Source organism: Pararge aegeria, chromosome 7 (assembly GCF_905163445.1).
Source record: "Pararge aegeria chromosome 7, ilParAegt1.1, whole genome shotgun sequence".
NCBI classification, from domain to species: domain Eukaryota; kingdom Metazoa; phylum Arthropoda; class Insecta; order Lepidoptera; family Nymphalidae; genus Pararge; species Pararge aegeria.
This window is the reverse complement of record NC_053186.1, coordinates 10647508-10660138: the sequence shown is the minus strand read 5'-3', so window position 1 is coordinate 10660138 and position 12631 is coordinate 10647508.

Sequence of the window (12631 nt, the reverse complement as noted above, 5' to 3'; positions counted from 1 at the left end):
TTATTTATTCGGGACTTTTCTTAACAATAAGAATGTCAGCCCCATCGTTCCATTTACAAAAATTGATACTTCCTTTCTCTTATCTTAACTTAAAATCTAATAGCATTCTGGCTACCTCTGAATAAGGTGCCGCCAGGTTACTTTGCCAAATCCCCACATCATGAGGATTTATTTTAAATTTACATATTAATTGGTCCCTCATTGGTCTTATGTACTTGAAACAAAAAAATTAGAATATTTTATTTAATTTGTTTTATAATTTGTTTCTGATATATCTATGTATTAAAAATATACAAAATACTTAGTCTGTGCACTGCCCTACAACGATAGTTTCCGTGATATGTGTGAACGCTTATTTTTATGTATCAGAACTTTTCTAGTTAAATTTAGTTTGGGTTTGTATTTAAATGGAATGACTTTATGATTTCCTGAATCTGTGTTCTTAAGTAAAATCAGACATGTTTGGTTTGTAGATAAAGAATAAAAATATTTTTATAATTATATTTACTATACTGCCTCATATTTTTGTATAGAACCGTTTTAGATGTATATTAAATAAATGTACATATTATTATACTCATATATTTTGTTAACAATATATGCATATTTATGAATAAAGGATATCTGAGGAATAGTTATTGTATATAAAATCTCATTTTGATAATGCTATTTTTGTATAATTCATGAAAGAATGTGTGTATACCTACATAGTTCCTAAGTGTTAATTATGATAACCCTTATAAAAAGGATATTTAAAATACATTTGTTTTTTTTTATTGTCCACTATTCTATAGTTTCTACTGCATCTAAGGAAAACCAAATCTAATTTCAAAGTCAAAGTCAAAGTCAAAAATATCTTTATTCAAGTAGGCCCATAGGTGGCACTTTTGATGCGTACATTTGAGCGAATTGAGAATTACACGGTAGTGAGATGATGGCGGTAACCACATTCGCAAACTTAAAATTAAAGCTACGAGGGTTCCATACGCGTCCTGGTCTAAGAAAAAGCCCACAACAAACTTATCCAGGTGTTTTTTTTGTTATCACCATCTCACAATGTCATTTAATTTTTTTTTGATGTTTTATCGATTACGTAGTCCTTTATACTGTAATAGGATTTATCAGGGTTATGCTAAGCTTTGTAGCTAAGGACGAGTATGATATCTAACTAAAAGAAGCTTTACTTTGCATGGCTTAACTGAGTACACTGATGGAAATGCGATCAAAGAAGATATTATTTTTGTAAAGATAGATGCTAAGTATATAGCTAGGTATGTGCTAGGTAGAACTTAACATTAGTCGAAACAGTCACATTATTTCATAGCCCAGCTTTGGCCTCGCGCATAGCTTAACTTCATCGTGGCGGAAAGGCACCATCAAACAAATCTTTAGATTTGCACTCTAGCAATCGTGGTTCCAAACAATATAACGTCCAAGAAATGAACCTAATGCAATGTTTTGAGAGTCGCATCTTTACAAATATAAACTTTAAAACAAGATAGGCAAGTTCCATTTTACTTTGGCGTTACACTGTTTCCATACTTGAATATGACTATACGTTGCGAGCGTGTAAATAGGGATAGGCCAAAGCCGCCGAGTGCGAACTCCCTTATTACGGTTCCATACCGAAAGGTTAAAACGGGACCGTATTACTAAGACTGCCCGTTTGTCAATAATTGAAAGGGGCTCTTATCCTATACAACAGACATGATTGTTTTCTCCGTTTTTATAGATTATGGCACGGAAACCGGTTATGTGTCATTTTATAGTACTGACCTTTATTTATTAATAGATTTGTTGTATATTTTTACCAATCGATGGCGATAGTAGTACTATTATACTAGTGTACCCACCAACGATGTAACTCAATATGCAAATAAAGAAATTGAAATTTGAAAACTTCGTGCGCATTAGTCGCCATTTTATAGGAGCTATAGCGCCGGGAATTTTAGGGTTTTCACTCAAGATCTGTGAAGTATACAGAATCAACATATATATAAGTGAGGAAAAAAAACGCATTTGACTTCAAACGCAGATGCGGAATTTATCACAAAAAGAAAAATGCAAGTCCTCTTTACGTCAAAAAGTTTGTAACTGAGGTTTGTATTGATGTCAAATGGACAATTTTACCTTGATGACAATTCTTATATTAAATCTCAAACTATCTTAACACTTATCAGTGGCAAAGTACATTGTGCTGTTTTGGCACTACGAAAAGCCATAAATCAAAAGAAGAAGAAGAACACTTATCAGTCACAAACAACAAGCAATAAATCATGAATCTTTTTGATAATATGTGATTTGGCAGCTATTTCAACTGCAAATTAGTTATGCAAAATGCTTCTTACTGCGATTTCACTGCTTGTGTTCATTATAGAGGTAAGTTATCATATTTTGATATCCTTATTAACATTTGGAAGCAGCGAACGAAAAACTTGGAACGCTATCTTGATCGAGAGCCTTCCAAGCCCGAAAGGACGAAGCAATGATAGCCTAGTCGCAGTGGCGTGCACTTCATACATGCGCAAAAGCACTGCATACCCTCAAATTGATATGTATAACTCGTATAGGAGGAGAATTTTTGCCGTTTTATGCAAATTTTCCTGTTGTATGCATACCTGGTAAGAAACCTGGTGCACGCCACTGCCTAGTGGCTCTCTTTAGGGAGGATCGAGTACGATCCTCTACCGGCACGCAACTCTTTCTTTTCTCAGTTATCTATATTCTAAGCAACTAAATATCACCTGCTTTATTAACGGTGCAGGAAGATATCGTGAGGAAACCAGCATGCCTCAGTCTTCTCCATAATGCTCTAAAATGCGTGGGATCATCATATCAACCCATTAACGGCCCACTACAGGGCACGGGTCTCCCCCCACAGTAATAAGGGGTTAAAAGGCCGTGGTCCACCGCGCTCGCCCGGTGCGGATTGGTGAACACCGCACCCCTTTGAGAACATGTTGAACTCTCAGGCTTGCAGGTTTTCCTATCACTATGTTTTCCTTTACTGTTGAAATAAGTGATATTTTAATAACATAAAACGCGCATATCTTAGAAAAGTTAGAGGTGCGTGCTGGGAACTCGGCCCCCTGAAAGCGAAGTCGAGCTTCTACCCACTGGGCTATCACCGCGGCGTGGCAAGTTTGCTAATAATTCTTATTTCATTCATGAAAATAAATTCCAAGAAATAATAATTAAAATTATAATTGATTCTTCCCGATTTGGTTTGTTGCCGTTTACATTGCAAACGTTACTGGTGCATGCGACATGCACACGTCTAGTATTTACATAAGTTACTGGCTGAAGGATTATTCTCGCACGTGCTTTTTGTGATGTTACGTCCCGCTGCAAACAAAGCATAGCCATCGATCCATTAAGGTACTTTGAGTTATATACGGGTGCATTTTCGATACAGTACAGCAGTATACTATTGTAATGACTATGCAAATATACCTCATGGTGTCTTAGGTACCACACAGTAATAATAACGTAAGTGGGAAGATAATAAATAACAGAAAAAGTACTAGGTCAAAGAAAGCATAGACATAAATTCGAGTGTAATTCCACATTCGTGTTTTATTGCCTCATAAACGTATGTATCGACCATTATCGGTGTTATAGCTTTAAAACATACTTTACGACTTGTATTCACCTGTTACCAGCAGTTACAAATGTTACAATATGTGTCCGGGGCTCGATGGCCTTTTTGTTAATTATCCTATGACAGATGGTCAATAAAAGAGTATTTTCAAGTCATCCACGGCAATAATATTTTGTGGGCTGTTTTATTCATTGTTTAATGTTGAAACGTCTGCTCTATTTTTCTATCAAGCATTTCAGAATACTTTTTTGAGTAAAAAGAGCTTTAAAAGTAAAAAAAAAAAACTAAGTAGTGTCTTACAATTATTATTACAAAAAAAAATCTAATTCATGTGTTTTTTGTTTTATTAAATATGAAATCATTAATTTCAAATAATTTAAAAATGTCACTTGGTGTAAAGGTGAAAAGGTCCTAATATTTTCAAGGGCGTGTGATTCTACCAATCTCTGCACTCGGCCAGCGTGGTGGTCAAAACCTGATGTCTTTCTGAGAAGAGCCCCGTGTCCGGTAATGAGTCGATATTGATGAAATTAGCCTTAAGGAAATCGTAACTTGAAAGTATGAAAAATATTCATTAAAAGACAGAAAAAATAGACTAGGTAGAATTAATATGTAAGAACAGCAGGATATCTTAATCTATGCCATGTAACTTCGTGTCTTACGAGTAAATCGAATACCTAATGATTTTTATTTAGGCATTGCCTGGTATGTCTTTTGTGAAAACGGTCATTACCGTCATCTTAACTCAAACAGCCTTTAAATCAGAATTTAAGTAAGGAATTTGGATTGTGCGTTTGTGTTTTAATTAGTGCGTCGCAAGAGAAACTGCGGGTAAAAGGTAAGCTACATCATAAATAAGCTTGCAAGTTCCATCCACACGGTTATTTCGAAAATTACTTTTCGGTTTTATTGCCCCATAAATGAATGTTCCACGTCCATTTGGCGACACTGTTATATGTGTAAAACAGGCTTTATGTCCGATATATCCATGTTTGCTAATGGATTTTTCTTGCAGCCCGGGGTTTGTTAATTATCGTATGAATAATGTATTATGTCGTCATCATCATCTTTAGCCTATAACAGTTCAATGATGGACTAAATGCCTCTTCAAAATAGACGGTTTGCCCATGATCACCAAGCTGGGTATACGGGTTCGTGATCGCAATGGTAGTTGGTAGTCGTATGACAGAGGACGCTGCTGACCGTTCTCTATTATAATCTTAGTCGCCCCGTATGACACCCATGGGAAGAAGAGGGTGACGAGGTGACGAGGCGTGTAAGGACAGATAAAGGAACCCTGCCTGGTCGGCACCTGTCTGTTATGCACTCCGGTCGTGCTCTTCCGCACTTAGTCGTAGCCCGTGGTACCGATTTTCTTTGCAATAAAACTTTTAGGAGTTGTTTCAATGGCCGACTGACTGGCGTTCCTTTTTTCGGACGGACAGTATCTGATTACCACCTGAGGAGTTGTTATAGCGTCACCGGGGAGCTGTGGCGAGCGCGAAAGTTCGCGATGAGAAGAGCCCCATGGCTCAACGACATCGCGGGCCAGTGCGGCCTATTTATATGAAATTTTCGGTCGAGAACTTGTGCTGAGCATTCGAGCGTAAATTTGTTCGACCGCCAATTAAACCTTTCGGAGACTCTTCATATACCTAGTAATATTTCTTTAACAATCATACGTAACAATAAATAATTGTTTCTACAAGTTTATGAACAGACGGTATCAATATTTAAACACTTATAGTCGCCAATAATAACTTAATTCCGAAGGTAAATGAAGACTTACCAATGAATAATTTCAAAACAATTCATAACTTCGAGGCTTCTTTACAATAACTACTTGGAAGCAGTCAGTTCCATTCTTATGTACCAAAAGATTGTAAATATTGGCAAAGACAGTCTTTTCAAAAGTACTTACTAGTACTTTTGAGGTAGCGTCAATAAATAATTAAATTGTAAATTTTAATTTGAGAAATTAAAATGCTTTCGGTAATTGCATGTTAGAAATACGTACCAAACGTGACTCATAATAATCATATAATTATTAAAAGCTTTTTTTTAAGCATTGTTAAGAATTTAAAACAAAAATGAAAATCAATAAATGATCGATGAGGTTAGATCGATTTCCAGTACATTTTGGTCCTTTTAATTATTATATTGCTATAAGCCATCATAACTCTCATAAGCCAGTTCCCATCAGTTACTTAATAAGGGAACCTTGAAATGTATCACATCCGACCTTTTGCGTTTCCCACGGGACGCAACCTGGCGTGTGAACTTTATAAAATTAAGATAACGCTCCCATAGGAATCGCGTTTTATCGAGTGTAAGCATTTAAGGAATGAATAACTGAATTGTGGAATCTTTGAAAAAAATAATGATCAAATTTTTTTTTATCATCATCATAATTTTCAGCTTAGTAATGAACTGATAGGTCAGTCTGCTTTTTAATAGGTATAATTGACGGACCAATATGATCCAGGTGGCGCACCTGATAATGAGCGAAAGCCTTATACACTTTCCAGGCATGCAAGGAACACCGAACACGTTGCACGTGCCGTACCTTTTGAATCAACGTAGCGTAGGTTTTAAGCCTCATGTGGCTGTAATTATACCACACCCGTCAGATCATAGACCTACTTCCCTGGAAAAAGCTCTGTCACAAGAAGTCCTACTACTAGGTACTAATCGCCTAGGTCTTCTAGCACTGTTTTGTCTGGGGCAACACTGCAGTGCAGTGACAACGTCGTGGCACCACTCTGCTATTGTGGCCACCAATGCGTTCACATGCTGCAACGTGCTGTCGAACCAAGCGTAATGTGCCATTCTCTTGATGGAATTTCATCCACCTAGTTTTGGAAACTAACGTTGCGTTTTCTCGGTGCGGGTTTGCAATTACTGAACTCTTGAGATGTTAACGTTTATTCCATTCTTCAAATCTGGTTATAGAAAAATAAGGCGTTTGGGGTGAAATTTATGTATTTGCCCACCCTTAATAATGGGCCATCAATCATGTTTACGCGCTAAATTAGTTTTAGCGTTACGAGCGGTGATAGCTCAGTGGTTAGAACTTCGGCTTCACTTTTGGAGAGACCGATTTCTAATCTCATGACGCACCTCTAACTTTTCTAAGTTATGGGCGTTTTAAGCAATTAAATTATCACTTGCTTTATCGGTGAAGGGAGACATCGTGTGGTAACCTGCATGCCTGAGAGTTCTCCATAATGTTCTCAAAGGCGTGTGGAGTCCACCAATCCGCACTGGGCCAGCTTGGTGGACTACGGCCAATACCCTAATCATTGTGGGAGGTGATGATCATGAAATAATGAGCCAAGACAAAGGTAGATTTTGAACAGCAACGAGGCTACGCCAACATGTACATGTACTCGTATAGGTTCTGCATCCACTGGTTTATTGGGAGTTGGAGAAGGCCAAACCAAAAAACTTATGTTGGCATTATTAATAATAGTAGGTTTTGCGGGATAAAAGTATACCAACCGTAAAATATTCTCCCTACATAGACCGACGACACCTAAGAACCTTAATTCAAAATGAAAAAAAAAATCGTAAACGTTGTAATCTTTTTGCTGTGTTGATTAAATTAATAGTTCAAAAAAAATTAAAAAACTCGCTCTGTATACCGACCTAATTAATTTCTATTTTTTAGTTTAGTTTATTTATGAAAGGGGGGAGTTTATTTATAAAATAATAAATAAACTAAATTTTTTATTTAGTTTATTTATTATTTTTAAAAATCCATTCACCATCAAATATTAGAGAAATCGTCTAAAGATAATGATTGGAAATTAAAATTAAAATAATTCCTGCCTTATAGATGAACGTTATATGAATTGACCGAAATCTTATTTTGCAAATTGAAAAATGGAATGATCTTATCAAATTAGTGTATTGTCATGAGTTCTCGATATATGTTCAAAGTTTGAACGAAATTAGACGGTTTGAAGAGGGTCAAAATCAAGTGTTAAAAGCGTGTAAAAAGAAATAAACCAACAAAGCAATAAATACGCTTCCGCATTTTTAATATTTGTAGGGCTTGATAGCAGAGCATGTTGCAAGCTTAAATGGAGAACATAAATTACACGGGGAGTCATGATACGGTTCAAAAGAGATTTGAATTGTTTAATTCTTACTTGTACTTGTTTAGACCCTGTTAACCTTTGTTAACAATTTTATCGTAAAATTGAACAAACTCATTTATATCGTCATTTTGACTTGAAAAGAAGTCCGAATTGAAAAAGTTTGTGTTCAATTATAAATTCTGGAACGATGCGCCTCTAAAGATCCGTACACACATACACCAGCAATATTTAACATGACTAGACGATGCAAGCAACTTCGTACGCGTGAAATTACGGCATTTCTACGAACATGTTTTACTTTGAAGAATAGATTTCAAATTCAGCTTTTCACTTCAGAATTTTGTTACTTTCCATGACTACAGGGCGTTTCTCAAAATTAAAAGGGTTTAATTTAAATGTTCGGCTTAACCGCTGTACCATGAGCCACCGCTTCGCAAAGTCTACTCGCACTTTACTATACTTTACTTTGTTTGCTGGGCTCGTTGCAGTCGTACGCGTGATATCAAATAACCTACAGGAATTGTGCTTTCGAATGCAAAACTGATTTTGCAATCTGCAGAGATGTTTAAAAAATGTATAGATATATTATACATACATAAAGATAAATATCAAAATAACCCTACTTTTAATAGGATGCCCGGTAGTTTGATTGTCTGCCTACGCATGACGAAGTCATGGTTTATAAAAATGTACATACAATTCTATAATAAAAAAAAAAGTAGTTGAGTGTGCACGGTCCATTAATAAATGTATTCTTTACTTATTGAGAGGATTATCTTCAACAAAGAGTACATAATAGGAAAAGTTTTGTTCAAAAAACGAACTTTATAAAACGAAGTTGTAGGCTTAATAGCTTTCCAAGTAACTTCTTATTTTCCAAGAAAAATAGAAGTACGAAGGGTTCGGCGTGAATGATCTTTATCGATTATTATGTTTTATTTGATTTCTATTACATTTCGCGTGTTTAATTATGAATTGCTTCTGAAAGTAACCAAACTTTTATCGTGTTTATCATAACATCTTACAACATTTTTGTTATGCTAAAACACACCTTAAGGATATGGACGCAACGGGGCATTGAAGGTTTTTTTTGGAAATTTTATTTCTCTATTAACTTCAATAAAATATTTTCATATTGCTGTTGTTTGCGTTCTTCATCCACATTAATAACGGTTATTTTAACGAAAACGTAAGCCAAACGTCCGTCCTCGCAACCAACCAAATCCTTCATCTTTGCCAAAAATCAAGTTAAGATATTGTTTAGTGTGGTCGTGAAGGAAGGTCAAACAAACAATCAAACGCACTTTCGCACAATTTAAAATGAATTTTATTTAAAAAGAAAATTCAGTTACATTAAACAGTAGGTATTTTATTTCGTTTTCAGCTTTTGTGTGTTGTGTTTAAAACTTATGTTTCGTTCTTGTACAAAATGTTTCCGAAGCAAGCAAATATATTGTACCTAGGTTTATATTGTTAGGAGACCCAGAGAGTGGAAACGCTGTAAAATATTGCCAATTTTGAATTTTGGCTGTTCTAGCCGTTTATTTATTTGGACTTAGGTACTTAGGACCTTACAAAGCTTAAATTCTAGTTAGTAATCTATGTTTTTTTTATTATTATGCACAGATCGCTACTAAGCGAGACCGCCTTTTGAATACTGCTTCTGTCTGTGTTTTTTTTTGTGCGCGAATAAAAAGAATAAATAAATAATAAATTCATCTAAATATTTGCCTTCCGCTACCATCGCTTTGAACCATATTTTTTAATATTGTTAAGGGTCTTGTTTAATTATTTAATTAAAAAATCCGTATTTTAGAGTCATACCTAAGTCTTTTACTAATATTATAAACGTGAAAGTTTGTGAGGATTTATGGATGTATAGTTTTATGGATCTATGGATTTATGGATGTTTATTACTCTATCACGTAAAAACTACTGAACTGCAGGGTGATTACGTATCTTACGAAAGACTTGCAACATGAGTAAATCTGGCGATCTTTTTTTTGACAAAAGTCACTTTTGTATTATTATTGTATGCAAAAGTGACGTTTGACAGAAAATATTTTACTTTTTTAAATATTAGATTTACGCCTGTGGTATAAGGTAGGTAAGGTATAAATCTTTACCTTGGATTATTATATAAACATACGCTAGGCTTAAGAGCAAACTTCCTCTTAATTAAATCTATACTGGCTGCGCCCCGCGTTTGTTCCACGCTATTAAAAATTGGACTCGTAATCGCAATAAAAAGGTGTACAGATTTTATTGGCCATACGTGTTGACTGCAGTATCGATTGCTTTTTTAAATACTATTATTTCAGGCTGAAATGTTGTTACTATTAAAATACATAAAATAGCTTTCTAATGGCGAAGAGGTTATTAAAATCGGTTCTGTAGTTTAAGAGATTGCAAACAAACAAAGAACATTACCATAAAAAATTTGTTCCTTCTCTAGTGATCCGCTGAAGATTACTACTACAACCCGTTTAAAGTATCCCGGTCCACTCTTTCCAATATAGAGGCTTACAGATCCTCTCTAACCCTGGACTGGTTAGCAGCAGTGGACACCAGGCAAAGGGAACTGGCAGCGGCGTACGAAACCGATACAACTCCTGTGAGAGCAATCAGCACAGACTGCATCGCTTACAAAAGACCAGCACCTGGCAAAATTGGGAGACTTATGCTGGAAGTGCTTAAGTATGCAAACCCATCATATCTTTAATTACTATGTTTATATATATTAGTCTGAGACCCCAGAGCTATAAGACATTACTTATTTTTAGAAAGGAGAACCAACCCGTTCCTTATAAGAACTACTTTCGTCAAACGTTGTCTGGGAGAGATCGCTTTAGCGATAAGACCGCCTTTGCACACCTAAACTAGTTTTTTATTATTTTTTATTTGTAAATGTGTTTGTATTTTGTTTTTGTGTGTGCAATAAAGAATTTAATAATAATAATAAGAAACCTTAGGGCTCACGGTAGTGTCTCATGTGCTTGGACTACCTGCGTACTTGTGACATTCGCTCTGTGACACCTGCAGGTACCAAGTAAGAAAGTTAACTAAAATAAGAGTTACATAACTTAAGGTGATGTGCGGTCATTAAAATTTCTAGGAGTGATTAGATATAACGTTGTTGTCTTAGAAACATATTTAAAAATCAGACATCTGAAAATAAGTATAGCTCATTTATTTTTTGTACAAGTTATTGTCCATGTAAAGCGTGTGATACTGTTGATATTACTTCGGAGTATTTAGATGGCTTATTTTATATATTAAACAAAAATTATAAAATCAATCAGGTTTTGAACTCTACGATTAGCACTTGGCCAGCGTGGTGGACTACGGCCTAAACCCTTCTTATTCCGAGCGAAGATCCGTAATGACCCGTATGACCCGTATGGTGATCATCATCAAGTTTTGGAGCGATTTGGTATAGGCTGATGATGGCGCAATGTAAGTTATACCTCGAGATTACTTGTTGAGAACTTCTTGTCTCATGTTTACCCTTTTTCCAAGTTCAGGTGAATCAGTACCTGAGAATGTCGAAGCCTCACGAGACTGCGAGGCAGATTAGAGCAATGGAGCTCGTTATTGCTCGCGCACTTTATTATTTGTAAAGGTTGCGATCATTAGCCGTACCTTTGAAGTTGGTTAAGATTTTAAACATTGAGCTAAGTAGTTAATGCGATACTGATATAGGCTAGTTTTTGGCGAAAAAAAAAACATTTTATTAATTTTCTCGTTTACAATTTATACTAGGCTGCTGCCTTCGTTCTTCGTTCATGTTAATTACGGTTTATTACAAACCCCGTGAGGACTGTTGGATTTCTTGACATAAAAAGTAGCCTTTGTTACTTTTCGCCCTTACAACTAACTCAATGCCAAAAATCAAGTCGATTGGCTGTTAAGTTAGTGTGTGAAGAATGGCCAAACAAACACACTTTCGCATTAATAATATTTGTAAGGATACACAAAATTTCCGATTATAAGCGATGCCATTTCCATAAAAAAGTCACGCAGCACCATCAGGGCACAAAACTCACAGGCAGGAGACAAAAATTATATCCCTTTATATATATTTGTTATTACCCATATATTATTTCAATTTTATTTCCACTTGTGCCACAATGCTCTGAGAGTGGATAAAGCTGTGGGAGAAGATACATTTTATATCCTTTCCCCGGGAAGATAATTGTCTCTTGTCCATGCTTGCCGTGCAAACAGGTTTTATAAGATTGTATATTATCAAGGAGTTAGTTAAATCGCCGGAAAGTTATTTAGTTTTAACTTTATGAATTATACCTATATGATAATTTTTTTTTACTCCTTTTCTATATCAATCTTCTGTGTAAATTTCGCAGTCAGAATTCGAACCCGGAACTTACGCTTATGAGACCACAGCGCTCACCACTGCGCTACGGTAGTCACTAAAGGAGGTTACGTGTTTATAATGTTCTTTTTTTATAATATGTTGTTTCTAAAAGCATAGTAAATGTAATAATCTTATCTATAGTCTCTTCTTTTTTGATGAACATATTTGACGAAATCTTTTTGAAAACCTTTTTCTCGAACTTGCTTGATGGAAACTGTAAATTCTTAACTTTTACAGACACATTCTGACGAGCCAGTTACACAGAAGCATGCGATACATCAAAGTGCACATATGAAGGTGAGAGCGAATGATAAGCTTGCAAACCTTATTCACAGGTTATTACTAAATCACTACTGGGTATAGGTTTTCTTCCTCATAGTAGAGAAGACAGCAAGAACAGAAGCAAGCAAGAGTATACGTAGTTAAACTAAAAATGCAAAAATTTAGGCTAAAGATAGTGCTCATTGTCCTCTTAATCCTCCATTCATTGACGGGGGGAGGGAAATCTTCTTAAAAGATTCTCTGTGGGAGACATTGGAGGGCGACGGAGGG